Source organism: Pongo abelii, chromosome 21 (assembly GCF_028885655.2).
Source record: "Pongo abelii isolate AG06213 chromosome 21, NHGRI_mPonAbe1-v2.0_pri, whole genome shotgun sequence".
Taxonomy (NCBI): Eukaryota; Metazoa; Chordata; class Mammalia; order Primates; family Hominidae; genus Pongo; species Pongo abelii.
The window spans coordinates 16,970,494-16,985,514 of record NC_072006.2 but is presented as its reverse complement, the minus strand read 5'-3'; the positions used below and the strand labels follow the sequence as shown (position 1 = coordinate 16,985,514).

At 41.8% G+C, this 15,021-nt stretch overlaps 2 long non-coding RNA genes across 6 annotated transcripts; both read left to right on the top strand.

Annotated features, from left to right (window-relative positions):
* The first annotated feature begins 852 nt into the window (after nucleotides 1–852).
* On the top strand, nucleotides 853–5,691 carry LOC129052087 (uncharacterized). 5 transcript variants are annotated; one of them, XR_008516840.1, is made up of 5 exons: nucleotides 853–1,088; nucleotides 1,820–2,232; nucleotides 2,963–3,152; nucleotides 3,347–3,470; nucleotides 5,163–5,691. It is a non-coding gene; the product is annotated as an uncharacterized LOC129052087 (long non-coding RNA). The 5 variants fall into 5 exon arrangements; XR_008516839.1 differs by having other exon boundaries at nucleotides 878–1,088; nucleotides 2,773–3,152; XR_008516838.1 differs by having other exon boundaries at nucleotides 878–1,088; nucleotides 2,768–3,152.
* An 882-nt stretch (nucleotides 5,692–6,573) lies between these two features.
* Nucleotides 6,574–14,333, top strand: LOC129052088 (uncharacterized). The gene is made up of 2 exons (XR_008516843.1): nucleotides 6,574–6,847; nucleotides 13,896–14,333. It is a non-coding gene; the product is annotated as an uncharacterized LOC129052088 (long non-coding RNA).
* The last annotated feature ends 688 nt before the right edge of the window (nucleotides 14,334–15,021 follow it).

Here is a 15,021-nt window from a genome sequence, read left to right as displayed (position 1 = left end):
TTCAACTCTAACCACACAGTGCAACTGTGCATCATTTAGGGAGTTCTCATACACAGACATTCTTCCTCTGGCCTGATCCTATATATTAGAAAATGCTACATATGCAATGTGTGTTCCATAGCAAGGCATGAGCGATGCTCATTAAAAATACAGATTCCCAGGCTGTAGGTTGGATGTTTTGAACATTTGAAAATTCCAGAGGCTCTGTAATTTTAAACCAGCTTCCCTGCAGTGCCAGACTTAGGCACTACTGATGTAAGTTTTTTCTAGATGCTCTACTTGAGACATGACTTAGAAAATATAGCAGCTAGCTTTGGATATGTAAACGAAACTGTCTCATCTTTTATAAGAAAGTGATTCATGTTGAAGGATGACTTAAAGGCATCCAGCAATTCTTCCTCTAGCTACCCCTTCCTTATCAAGATGAGATGACACTGTGGATCACTGCATAGACTATTTTGTAACTTAATTGTCATAAAGAGGTAAATACATGATTTGTGTCAATATAAGTCTCTCATGGTAGTAGCAGAATATGCTATGTGTGGAATCTCCAGATCGGATCACTGTGGGCATCAACTTCAGTGTAATTCTCCAGGCTTGTAGGCTGGTGTGAGTCATAATCTTTAACCATAGGAAACCAAGGCTGAATTATCTACAGCAATACTGGGAGGCCAGTGCCTTAGAAAAGATTGGGCTCGAATTGTAAGTAAAAGGAGGCAAAGATAGTTTTGGAACTGTGTGAACTGTAGACAATAACAATAGTTTCTTGGTAAATCTGTACAAACTCCTTTTTTGGGGTGTACATTGTTCTAGAATGAAACACCTCTATGACTCATTGGCATGTGGCATTTGAGAGACAAGCACAGTTCCAGAATGTGAAATTGCCATGGTAATGCTCTTCATAACATACTGGCTGAGGCTGAGAATGGCACAGGCTTAACTTTATGGAATATAAGCCTCCTGCTGTTGACATGGAAAGCCTCTGAACATCTTTACTTGGGAGGTTGTAAAGATGGTTAGAAATGTCTCCTGATCTTGGAAGTGAAGCATTGCTTGAAACTCTCCATTTGCCTTTTGAAGGTGACCAGGTATGCACTGCATAGAGTTTACCTTGGGCTGCAGAACCTTACCAACCTCAGCACCTGTGGAGGGGTGCTGGGGATTCCTAGTTCCCATTTTCCTCTCCACTCTGTCCCCACCCCTTGCCACAGCCCCTCAGTAACTGATTCTGATGCCAGACTTGCTGGAGTCTTTCTGAAGCTCTCATTTCACTGATCCACTTCAGACATAATACCTTACATTTTAAAGATTTTGAATTGTTGTATATCATACCTGAATAAACCACCTTCTTGATCTTTAAATGTTGGAGAACCCTGCAGCTTGGTTCTGGGCCTTCTCTCTTTCTATTCTCTTGCTTCATGACCTCGCGCATGCTTATAGCTTCAATTACCAACTATGTGAATCTTTCCTGAATTTTATTCTAACTGCCAACCTAGTATTTCCACTTTTCCAGGCTTCTGAAATTGAACATATCTAATTACAAGGACAGCTGTAGGGTTTTCTGCAGGAAAGTTGTGGTTCATAGCTACATCAGACTTTCCAATTATGTCCCCTGGGTAGTCTTTGTCCTAACAAAGAATAACAGAATCTTGGGAGGAAAATTGTGGGTGGAAATGCCCCGATGATGGATTCTCTAATCATGCCTATGTTGCCCAAGTTAACTTCCATCCTGCCATCAAGCTTGGATTTGGTGCCTGTGGAAATAAAATAGTATCTGGAGCCACCTCCTCAAAATCACCATGCTTCTTTTGCCTCTTAGAATAATCTACAGAAATGGCAATGAAAATGAGAGTAGATGCATAAAGAGAAAAAGTTCTGGCGAGAGTTCCAGGTACCTTACATGGAAGCAGCTGGGTAAACAGTGATTTTGAGGCATTAACACATCATATTTGTACGGCAATGAGAGTTTTGAAAAACATTCATCCTTCACACTCAAAGTGAAGCCAGACATAACATTTACTAAAAAGCAAGAGTCTAGTACAGTGTTGGAGATGCATTCTTCCTCACCCAAATTTCCAAATGTTTGCTCCACTATTCTTTACAAACATCTCAAGGAAACTTCAACAACTTTTCAGCTTGTTTAATGTGAATGAAAGTGAATATTGCTATGTTCTGGAAAAAGCAAAAACCCTGTCTTTCCAGCTGCTTGGCCTGATGGAAGTATGAAGGCGGGTGAGTAAATTCTTTAATTTCCTATTCAAATGTCCTGATGTCATTCTATGAAGAGAGTTATAATCAACACATTTGTAAGTCACCCAATGAACTTGGTTTCTTCAGGTCATAGGTTGGAGCTTGGAATCCTCACCTGTTTTATTTCTGAGAGTTCATATGTTTTCTGTTAGGAAATCATCTAGAAATGTAAAAGTGCAATTTTCCTTCAACACTGTCCTGGGCTTTATTCTGCTTTGGGAAGGTGAGAGCTGTTCTAGGGAAGAGCTGGTTAGGACAGGAAGGGGGGGGAAGAAGAGCAGGGAGGGCGCTATGGAGAGTTTTACTTAGAAATGGATTTCAGCCAAATGACAGGACTCTGAACTATTTGAAGATCATTCTTTCCTCCAACCTCCATACAAATTAAACAACATTTTTCTGTTCCTCTTTCTCCTTTAGGGTTTTAGTATGCAGCAAAGCTGTGCGTGATGTCTCTGATTTTAAATGTTTCACCCAAAATGTAATACGATTATGTTTATTTTTTTCTCTTTTACATGAGGGAAGTGTTTCCATAAGACCTGGAAGACAAGACATAATGTGGGACACAAAGGCAGACGAAGACTTATTGCTCATTCTTTTTTTTTCCACTTCCTGAAATAGACAGTCCTTCCCTTCTGATCCAAACCCTATTCACTGTGTCATATCTAACTAAAATGGCACCTTTCCTAAGAGTGCTTGTTCTTCGTGACTCCAGGACGTTCTATCAGCCGTTGTTGTGGATATCCTTCCCCACATATTTTAGAGCTCCAAGTACAGCACAGTGGTGGCATTTCATGCTCCCTGGAACCTGTGAGGTGGGTGCCACATCGTCTTCACTTTTTGGATGTGAAAGCTGAAGTTCAGAGGTCCTGTCACCAGTCTATGTGTCAAGGCCATACACATCAGTAAGTGAACAGTCAGGGTCTGCGACCCCACTGTCCAGCTTCAGAGGGGTCCATGCTGAAACTCTCTGCAGTGCTGTGTCCTCCGTGTTAACCTCACGCATGGATTCCTTTAAGGCCTATTCTTTTATGTTCAACTAAACCACGAAGCCCTTGATGACAGCTTTTGTCTTGTACTTTTTTTTGCATCTGGATAGCCACTTCACAAAAGAATACCTGCAGGAGTCTATCATACGTGCACTGATTGAGATGGATCATGTGAGGATATGTGGATATGTAAAACCAGAGACTCGAAAAATAGCAAACTGAACTTTAAATAAGGTAATCATTCTATAGCTTATTGGTGGTAGTTTATATTAATGGTCATTAGAATCGTGTTGTTTCCAAGCAAATAATACAATAAGAAAATAATCCAGTAATACCCCTAAGCTTTGTGAATGTGTTATGATCAGTTTTATGTAAGACCACACTGTAGTAAGTTATGGGGGGGGTTGTCCAGCCATCCCCATGTGAGTAGTGTCAAAACACATACTCACCCCCACCCTGAGTCGCTGCCTTGGGTCCCATTCAGCAATGACTGTGAGTGCCCCAACACCTGAGCACACAGATGCTCTTATTTCAGAACCCACCCATGTCAGGGAAGCCCCTGTCTCCCAGAGGTCCTTTCAGTCTAGACAGTTCCAGGGCATGGTCCTTTCCCAGGATGCACAGTGTGGGCATCTAAGCATGGGGAGGGAGAGTGGCCACTATTTGTATGTGTGGAATTGGCCACCTGGGAGAAACTGAGAAGGGTCTGAAAAAGTCTCTCCACATTCAGTTATTATGGAGCAATAATGCAGGCGAAACTGTCCCTGGAATCAGTTCATGGTATAACCCAAGTGTCACAAAGAAAGGATCAGGGCAGAGAAAGTGAGCTTTGTTGGATCCTGGGGTGAGTGGGAAGAGCAACTGGGAGATGAGCGACACAGGATGGGGTGGGGGTTAGAGGAGAGAGAGGGGGAGGGCGCTGGCCCAGGAGAGATGACCACACCAGACTATGTGGACCCCACTTGAGGCACAGCCCTAAGAGGAGTTGCAGCAAGGGGAACTGGTGTCCCCATTTCAGGAAGGCTCCCTTGACAGGTAGGGAATGCGGACTTTCCGTAGAGTAATGCTCTGTTCGCCACTTGTCCAAATAGTAATAAATCACCAGTAAATTCCTGGTGCTGTTTGGAAGGCTTGGACTTCAAAGCCCCAAATTCACAAACAGGAACCTTTCATTAACTCTGGAAAAAGAATTTCACTTTATTTCAATTTGTGTATTTGGTTATTTAGTGGAAGCATATATTGCTGACCAACATGACATTCCGTTTTGAATCAAGTGCCTTTTATTCTAGAGCCATCAGACATTGAAATTATGTGTTTAAATGCTTGACCAGCCTTCATCTGTACCAAATGTTTGAACTTGCTTTTATAAAAGATGAGACAACTTTGCTTTTTAGTTTTTTTTTTTTAAAGCTGGTTTTATTCACGAGATACCGTAAGACCAAAAAACCCCTCAGAGCTGTAACATTTTGATTTTCCTGGAGTTCAAAGTACTATCTTTCTCCATTAAATAATTTAAAGCATCTTTTTCGAGAGAAGGGAATAAAAGCAAGATCTAATCTGGAATTGAATGTCTTGTGGTGTGTTGTTTTGCTGGGGCCCGTCGCCTAGTTCTGTCTTTATTTCTCCTCTTTTCCTCCCTTCTCAGCTATGCTTTGGTATCCAATGTCAGAATTATTTCTTTCATCGGACCCATGCAAATGGAATAATATTCTCTCTGCTGAATGTCACTGTTGCTTGGACCTTTTAAAGTTAAGGTCAAACATCCCTTTTTGTTTTTATTAAGAAGCATTGCATCACACAGAGAAAATATTAAACACTGATCTTTAACAAGAGCACTATAAAGCAAATTGGGATCGATCTTATTTTCAGCTGGGACTACCATTTCCTTCAGGCTTGACCTGAGGATCAGATGTTTGACTCTTCTAGGAATCAAGGTGAAGATGGATAAACATGCAAGTTTGAAAGAAAGCAGGAACAAGGCAATCCAACTTGTATTTTCTGTAAGCTGGCGGCAGAACATTTAACTGCCAGCTCCTGACAAGGTTTGGAAAACTCATCAGTGGGAAAGCAGCCAAAACACTGCTCAAGCATGGGTGGTCACCAGCAGCAAAGGAGGAAAAGCAAGCCAGAAAGAAAGAAGGAAAGAGAGAGTTTTTATATAAGTGCTTTCCCATGATGTTCTAGCTATCTGCTTTCCTAAAGCAGTGTAACTGTCACCATCCTGCTGAAAGCTCAAATTAAGGTAATGTAATGAGGAAGCATTTCATATTAATAACAGTATAAAACAGAGACAACACATTATCATCTATGCAGGCTTGGCTGGGCTGCTGTGCACCTTGCTTCCTAGTTTCAAGAATAGAATACTCACACTGCATCATATATCATGCCTCCCAAAACTCGTGGTCAGATGAATTTGAATGTCAATCTGGGGAAAAACTCCTTTCCACTCTTGAAATTTTGGTTTTGGTTTTGTCTGTTTGTTTGTTTTACTGTTAGACTGTCTGCGCATAAACAGAGAGACCAAGACAACAGTAAGCAATACAAATGTCAACCAACTCAACAGCTGAAACAGCTAAACCTAATACCCTGTAGAAGCACTCATGTACATCACCAATTTAAGAATTTTCTGAGAAATAGAGTACATTTTTTAGGTAAGAGACGAGTTCTCTATTAGGTTAATCATGATAATAGCATTGACATACTTTAGGCCTTTTTTCATGTAAGTAGTCTGCAAACACCTTCCTCTTTGATTAGTAATTTTTTTTATTAGTGAGATACATGGTCATCAAAAAATATGTACAGATGTTTTCCTCCCTTGAGAGTTGGCCAATTGCTCTTGCAAGGCAGGCCAATTTCAAGGCCATTCAGACCTCAGGCACTACAAGGGGCAGCTCTATTTTGTGACAGGATCGATCATTCCCTGTACTGGCATCAGAAATAAAGCTTGAAGGTGACATCTCCCAAGTGAACATTTATCTTTGTACTCAAAGAGCTGCTTTTTCATAATGACTGCCTCAGAGACTTTTTTAGAAATGAAGCTCTCTGCCTCTGTTACCAAAATCCAAGGTTCTATGACAACCTCATGCTTATAAAGTTTTCTATTTCTTCTGTAATATGTCTGTAATTCCGTGAGCCATGCCATGCCTCCCTCTCACTGGCCCACTTATAAGGATGCAACTGAGTGTCCTATGTCTTCATTTAGAGGGCAGCAAGACCAATGCTCATCTTCAAACCATGAGCAGCCTCACTTAATGAGATTGTCTGTTCTACATGCCCTGGGCAGGGTTCAGAACATGTTCCCAGAGACGTTATCTTTGTCTTTGTCTGCAAACTCGCAACATTCAAACTTGAGAGTCAGGAATGGCCTCTATTTTGGGATGCTACACATGGTGACATAACTGGGTTTCACTGGATTTGCTCAACATATTATCCAGTTGTATGACTGAATTGGCCCCATTTTTGAACAGATGTGGCTTCCAGAGACTATATTTTTGAGTCATTCCATTGCATTGGGTGCCACACATCTTGAAAGGAAAACACTGCGCAGGTCAAGAAGTATAACTGTTAGCACTTGACCTCTGCTTTTGCATCAATTTCAAGCATTCACTATGGTAAGTTGATATATTTCTAACATGTGATATTGCTTCATCACTGAAGCTATATTTTTTTCTTACATTGTTAGTTCAGTAATAACATATTTACCTGGTATTGGAACTAAAACACAGGTAATGACTGGCTTTTGGTTTTTAATTTTACAATCTAAGTTAATAGCAAATCTCCTTTGTATTTGTGTATGTGTCTGTGTGTGTACATAATAATTAATACCACATATTGCAGCTCTTTTGTTAAGAAGACTGTGGTCCACATATTGGTGGGGGAAAAAGAAAGAGAACATTACAAGCATGGAGATCATCAGAGAATCCTTGATTTCTTCTTTGTCAACCACTTACAAAAAAAAAAAAGACAACTTTTTTGTGCATTTGCTTTTCCCAGTGAAATGTACAGTGCTTCTGTGAATGTGCAGAGAGAACTCTGCGGCTCCTGTGCTCCATCTGCCTTTGTCGGCTGGGCTGTTTGTAGCTCCTCTGGCTCCTGCAGGACACAAGCCTTCTCTAGAGCAGAGCTCCACTTTTGTTTTTAAAATCCCAAATGTGTTCAATTTTCTTTTTGAATTTCTCTTGTTTTGTTCTTTTATGCTTATTTTTGTGCTGCGGTTGGCATGGTCTGTGCATTTTCTCCCTTTTAGTGACTGTGGCAACCTTTTTCTTTACTTCATATCATACTGTGCAATTGCTTTTGCTAATGTTCTGTGGCCATTGAGGGGCAGAAGTGATTGGTGTGAGTGTGGGTAGGGTCAAGCAGTGGAAGTATTTTCTTATATACATGACATTTTAAATCACAGAAAGAGAGCTCAGAGAGACACTTGCAGAAAGGGCACTTGTTTAAATGTGCACTGAACAGGCAGATTCCAGAGTCACATAGCTCAGGTATAAAAACCGGTTTACTCACAAGTAAAATCCCTTGGAAGTTGTTTGACTTCTCTGTTCTGCGGTTTCTGCATTTGTAGAAACAAGTAACCCCTTCGTAATAGTGAGACAGAGGAGAAAAGATTGATTTAAACCCCATGAACTTGCCAGCAGTCATCCCTTTTGGCCTAGAAGAAGGGCAGTTTCACATGGATCTGCCTAATCATACACCAGCACAGTTCTGGATGCTCTGCACCCCTTGACCTTCGTAGCTGGTGTCAGGATAAAAGTTAACCTTGAGAGCCAGGTCTCTTTACTCATAAACAAAATCCAGCATGCCTTGAAGCCTACAAATGCAGAGCCACTTCTTCCTCTCTTCCTACACTCTTCCCTGACCCCTCCACTCCTCCCTCTCCCTCCTCCTGCTCCAGCCCTCCTGCTATGCTTCTTTCCTCCCTCCTCCTCCTCCTCTCCCCCTACTTTTCTTTTCCTCCTCACCCATTCCTTCCAAAGGCCTTGACGCAAAAGGGCTTCAGTTAACTCTCTAGAAACTAGGCCCCATCTCTGATCTGTTCCTTGGAGCCTTTTCTGGGCCCCCGGTCCTCCGATTCCTTATCTGTCAGATGGAAACTTCACACCAACTTCCTGGTGTGCTGTGAGGATGAAACGAGGTGAAGAGCGAAAGGTTTCAAGCCATAATGTGGGCACCTCCCTTCCACTCAGGCCTCCGTAGCAACCATGCATGAAAGCCAACCCACTGAGCCTTGGAACCAGCAGGGACACAGGACACTTGTCCTGAACCAGGCAATGGGCTCAGGGGAGGGTTCTTTCTCATTTCCCTACTGATTGTCTTATATCATCACTTGTTCTGAGTAGCCTCAGGTAAGCCATTTGTCACCTTTGAACCTGAACATCTTCACCCATTAACTGAAGAAATTGGGAAGGCCCTTTCACCTTTATTCAGTGATCTGAATGATTAGTAAATTGTAAAACACATAAGTAAACAAAGGAAATGTTATTGAATGTTCATTACAGCGTTATTTTCAGTCACAAAGCAAAGAAAATGATTTAAACGATAGATTGTGGTAGATTTATGACAGAATATTGTACATCTCTTAAGTCATATTTTACAAGAATGTGTAATACACATCTTTATCACTTTAAAGCAAAATAAAACAGATTCACAAAATACAATAGTAATTTTATTTCCAACTCTGTATTAGTGGATAAAGAAATAGAGATGTGGCAGCAGATATAAATAATAAAGAATTACAGGAATACACATAAAAATATTGGACATTATCATTGTCATGTAGTAGAATTGAGTGGTTTAACTATTCCTTACTATTTTTATGTATTTCATAAATTTTCTACAGTGAATATACATCTATGTAACAGCATATATATATATTTCAGCACATGTAATTATGTCATTTAAAATACATACAAAAAATGAACACCAATAGCCTATAATGATTTGCCTTCTTAATTTTCAAACATCACCATTAATTATTTCATTGCATTATGGCCACACCTTCATCTTCCAGGAGTGGGAAAGGTGATTGGGGGTAAACGAACTCTGTAAAGTTGGAGGAGAAGATCTCTTTGTCAGTCTCAGCAGCTTACTCAGCCTCATAAAGTAGTGGTTAAAAACCAGACTTGGTCTTTCTGGTGTCTGAATGTGACACATATTGTATTGCTAAAAATAACAAAATTCATCCTTTTTTTCCCTCTGGTATTGATAAAATAGAAATTAATTCCAGTAGTCTCACCCTGAAGTTTTGGAGAGAAAACTTAAATGAGTTCTCACATCACCACTGTGTCATTGCATTATGTGAAAATGTACCCCCAGTGCTCCTCCTTTTCCCTATCTGAGCAGTTTCTCTTGGCTGTACTTTTCCTGATGGTCAGGATCTTTTTTTCCTCACTCTTTCCTTGGTTCCCCTGCTCTTTCCTTCCACTGAGTACCATGCACTGCCAAAGTCCACCCACCTCCATTTGCCTAAAGTCTTTAGACGCTGAGTGGGTCCCTACTGGGCAAGCCATCTGCATCACTCTTGATGGAAAATAAACGCAGCCAAACAATGGGTATTTGGTTGTTTTCTAGGACTCATTCTTTTTCTACAAAAATAGCCCACGGAGGGAGCTGGTCAGGTGCTTTGAAGACTTTGTGGCTGCTCTGGTCCATCCGGGTTTGGGTGTGGATCTCAGCAGTTATTCAGAAGCTCACTGTTGTTGATTTCTCTCAGGTGGAGGGACACTGCCCAGTCCAAATGAGGGCTTCTTAGGCTTTTGAACCTGGGGTTGTAGCACCAAGCACTTCTGACTTCAGAGTTAGTTTGGCATTTACCAGCAGTGGCCTAAGACCCTCTGCCTGACCCACTCCTTCAAAACCAAACATTAGGCAGGCAATGAATGGTTGCAGGTATTTCTGGACTGCCCTGGTAATATTGTGCTAAATAACAGGACATTTCAAGGCATAGGATTAATATGCCCTCTGATATTTAACTAGTGTGTGAGTTAATGTGGACATTTAAATGTGTGTATATCTTTACATTATGCACAATATTACGCATCTATGAAAATGATCGTTTGCTCCAGCCAGAAAATAAGTGGTCCAATTTGAGGCATGGCTCACTCGATCGACATCATGATACTCTGTTAAGCCCCCTTCTAATCATGAGATAACTTAGCACCTTTTCAAAGACCTTGGGAATTCACAACTGCAGTTGAATTAACCACACATAATACAAGCAGTTCCCAGTTTTCCACGGGGTTTTTGTGCAGTATCTTGGATTGCCATTAGAGGTCACCAGTAGTCAACTCGCTGAGAGGCGGCCCCCACAGTGCCAACATTTTGAAGTCTAGAACATTCCTCAGGAAAATTTGTCTCTAGTTTTAGTGTTCTCACCTATAATATTAGTAGGTCTATCGTAACTTGAGCTTCCTTGATTTTTACATTTAAGGCTTACTTGTAAGACAGTATATTCAGGACTCAACAATCTATTAAGATGCTAGATTTTCATTAAGAGACCCATTGGTGCTGATAAGGGAATCTGTGTCCAAAAAAGCAGCTCAAAGTGGAATCTCTGATAGGGCCTGAGGGGAGCCTGGCCACAAAATCCATAATACAACACTAATCAATAACAAGGATGAGTGTTATCGTTTTAAATGCCTCATGGAACACCTGTGATGTAGATGACTCTATAGCCACTGAAATAATTGTGAAAGGAGGCCACAAATATATTGACATGAGAAGACGCCCATGCTGTACTGTTGAGTGAGAAAACTAGTTGAAGGAAAAGCATGTAAACTATGATCTCATTATGTATATACCTACACATATATCTTTTTAATATACATTTTTAGAGTCCAGAACCTAACAGTAATTATGTTAGGGAAATGAAGATGTGTTGGGTTTCTAAAGTTTGTCTATGCCTCCGTATGCTTTAGACTTTTTGCAATTGTGTATTCCTTTCATAATTAAAAACATTTCCTTTTTAGATGATGGAGAAAGTGTCACCTTTCTGATGACTTTCCTGGGACCTCCAGGAGGTCTGGGCTTCTTCCCTGTGTCCCTGGATAATAAGCCTTACCTCTGCTACACTTTCACTCATGTGGCATTCTAATTGTTCCATAATTTGGTCTCCCCAAATTAAGTCCAAGGAACTCAAGGTCAGGGACTGAGTCCCACCTGCTACTGTGGCTCTAGCACCCATCATAGTTGCTGACAGGTGAATGTTCTAACCTTTATCTGCTGAACGAAGGAATGCCACATGGGATGTGTGAAAGTTCATCCACCTCTGCCAGGTCTGGTGTGTGAGCCAACCATGGAGGTGCCAATGGGGGCCGCTCTTCTTTCCCCTACAAACCCCTTTTGAAGTCTCCCCGTGGAAGATTCATTCACGGAGATGACAGTGTGGGAGTGATTACTCTGGGAGCCTCTCTGTGCATGGCAGATGCAGGGATCATGGGGGTGACTGCTCTAGTGGGCAGGACCAGGTCCAATGCATGTGGGGCATGGCTCAAGTCGGCTTTCATCTCTGGGCTTCACACTTACAAAGGCTGGCTCCCTTATCTCAGCAGCCCTCAGCTTTCAGCACGTCCTCTTGATACTTCAAATCTTTACGTGAGCTTAAAACACTGTGTTGCCTGCTGGGGGTGCAATTGGGGTCTGCCCATCACTATTCCTGCTTCAGAGGGCAACAGTCAACACATACAAGAAGTGTCAGTATACCAGTGAGTCCATAACCCTACAACTCCACTAACAGGGGTTTGTTCAAAGAAAACAATGTATACGTTGATATAGGTGACACCATTGAGAAAAACATCAGGAATTGCCTAAATGTCTATCAGTAGGGCTCTGAATAACTAAATCAGGCTCTGGAATACATTGAAGTATTCCTGGGCAAGATAAAAATGAGGACTGTGAGAATCATGTGAGAATCACCAGGAAGTTTGTTAAAAGCAGACTGTCAGCATGACTGGGGTGCAAGACGCTGATTTTATAGAATAAAGAGTCTAGGAATCTTCATTTTTAAATTGTATCTTGGACAATTTTACTGTATACATCGTGGGAACCCATCTTTGGGAAATGCTAGTGCAGTTGTGAATTAACTGATGTAGAACGGTAAGTATGCCAGGAAAAAAAAATCTACAGCCTGGATATGCACAGAAAGTAAGTATCTGAATGATTACAGGTCCAAATTTTTATTGCTGGTGGCATATTAGTGGAGAATGTTTACAACTAATTCATTTATATATACTTTTTGGCTTATCTGTGTTTTGTAATTTTTAACAAGAAGCTTGGGTGACTTATGTAAAAATGAAACGATAAAATCTAAAACAAAAATCACTGCCTTGTTTTTCTGGTGGGCATTTGTAGCAAGCCAGACGGACCTGAGGGAGGTGGAGGCAGGGCAGGGGACTCTCACCTCCTCACTGCTCTCCAGTGGAGAGCCGGAGTCCAGGTGAGGGGTGGTCTCCGACTCTACTTTCGGAAAACGTAGTGGTCCCCAAGCCAGACATGGGGCATCTGCTATTATTCACTTTTAGAGGTACCTTTTTCCTGGGCCACAGAAAAATCAAATCAACAGATTTTTCTCAATGTTTTTGTGTTTCTCTCCTGTAATTTAAAAAATCATTGAACACTTCATAAATGGAATCTACATAAGGCGGCATCTGATTTAATGTGGAATTGTATATTCAGCTATTGTAAGCTTGACCCATCCAGTATTTCCACATGATTCATACACCACAAAGAATGCACAGACCATCCAGGTTCTCTCACATCGGAGCAATTCGAGAAACACCAGTACAATAGAAAGAGCAAAAACTGAAATCAAACATGGATTCCAACCTCAGTTTTGTCTTAGTGACATGGGAACACAGGTGCATTTAACCTTTCTGAGTCTGTTTTTTCTCCATATACAGAAGTGTAATTATGGATAATCTGAAGGGCTGGGCGCTCATCAGAATGAAAAGCGTTGGTGCCAAGCTCTCAGCAGTGTCTCTGATACTGAGTGGGAACATGGTAACTGCTAGGTCCACTCCTTGTCCTGGAGGTTGGGCCCGGCCCCCTACAAGGACAGAACCTCTCCTGTGCTGAAGCTCACCTCAGCCACACACGTGCCTGGCCTTGGTGCTCTGCTCAATAGCTGTCCACAATCCAAGCTCCCTGCCACACACCCCCAGCCCTCCCGGCCATTCCCAACCTCCTCCTCACCTGCTTATTTTCATTTGCCCCCTCCTGTTTATCCAGTCTGGGTGGCTTCCGCTATTGGATTCTGCTCTCCACATCTCCCTGTCCTCGGCCTCAGAATGTTATTTATTGAACAGGGAAAGAAAAGGAAGTACTTCTATGTGGGTCTCTCTTGGGGCCCCTAAATGCTTGATATAGGGAAGAATTGGGACAAAATACATCATTTCTGATTTTCCCAGGGAAATGCATGTTGCAGTCTGGGGCAGTGCTGGACACAGGGGACATTTTGATTGACCCTAAGGGTGTCTCCAGCACCCCATGTGGATACAGAAGCACAGGTGCCCCCTTGGTGGATTAAATGCCAGCGGCTGAGAAATACTAAATACACACACACACACACACACACACACAAAAGAAAGAAATAAAAGAAAAGAGAAAGTGCAGGATGTGATTAAGAGCCACGTTGGTTACCAAGGTGTTTTCTCTTCATAGCAAAGTACCTTTGGTTACCAGAGAAGACAATAGAGGTACGAAGTCATAGTCCATGTGCTTGAAGGATCTTAAGGCATTGATGTGCCCTCGTCTGCAAAGCTGACAAAGAAAGAGCCACGGGAACCTCAGAGCAGTCAGGATGACTTCAGGAAGGGGCATGGGTGGGAGGCTTAAGAGATGGCACAGGGCATGGGCAAGAGGTGGGGCCGGTCTGTGCACGTCCAGAAGGGGATTTGGCCTTGGTTCAGGATGTCATAAAGAGCTCATGAAGACCATGGCAGTGCCGGAAAGAATGGGCACTGGAGAAGCTCTTTGGCCATGATGATTTGACTTCGAGAGCACCAGTATTACCACAAGAGTTAAAATCCACCTTATGAAAGTGGAGTGTTGTTATTACTTGCGGTTAACACAGAGTAAAGAGCACTTTCTTAAAATGTTCATCCACTGGTCCAGAAATGAAACCTAATGCCCTATCAAAACCCCTGTGCACCATAACTAATCCTTAGGCTGATCATTCACAGAGCACTGATTATTGTTTTTGCATAATTTGGACATTAATGTAGAATATTAGTCCTGCTTTACTTTAATAGAAAAGACCACTGCAGTCTTCCCTCTGTCATGTTATTCAATATCCTACAGTTTGCTCTTATTATTTTCGATGCTCAGTTTTTCTAAGGAGTCAGAGCTTACCTGCACCAGATAATCCCTCCAAAGGCAGTAAGAAACATGCAATAAATACACTGCTATCTAAAATACAAAAACAAAAACAAAAAACAAACAAACAAAAAAACCAGGGCAACAAGTCAGATATTAGCTTTCCTTCAATGATTAAAACCTAGGCAGAGGTTTTATTGTTTCAGATGAGCAGAAAAGTTGGGGGAAACTATCAGTCATCAGACCCCAAACCTCACTGTCACCAGGAGTGAATATTCCTACCCTTTCCTCCTAAGTGTGTCGCTGAGCCCTTCCTTAGGGCCTGGTCAAAAATATGACAAATCAATTCATACCAAGGTGTTGTTCTCTCTATTAAGAGTGCCACTACTTGACTGAAAGGGAACAAAGGCAGAGGGAACACTTCCAGGTTGTTATGTCACGAGTGGAAGGCCATTTGGCCAACTGGCCAGCC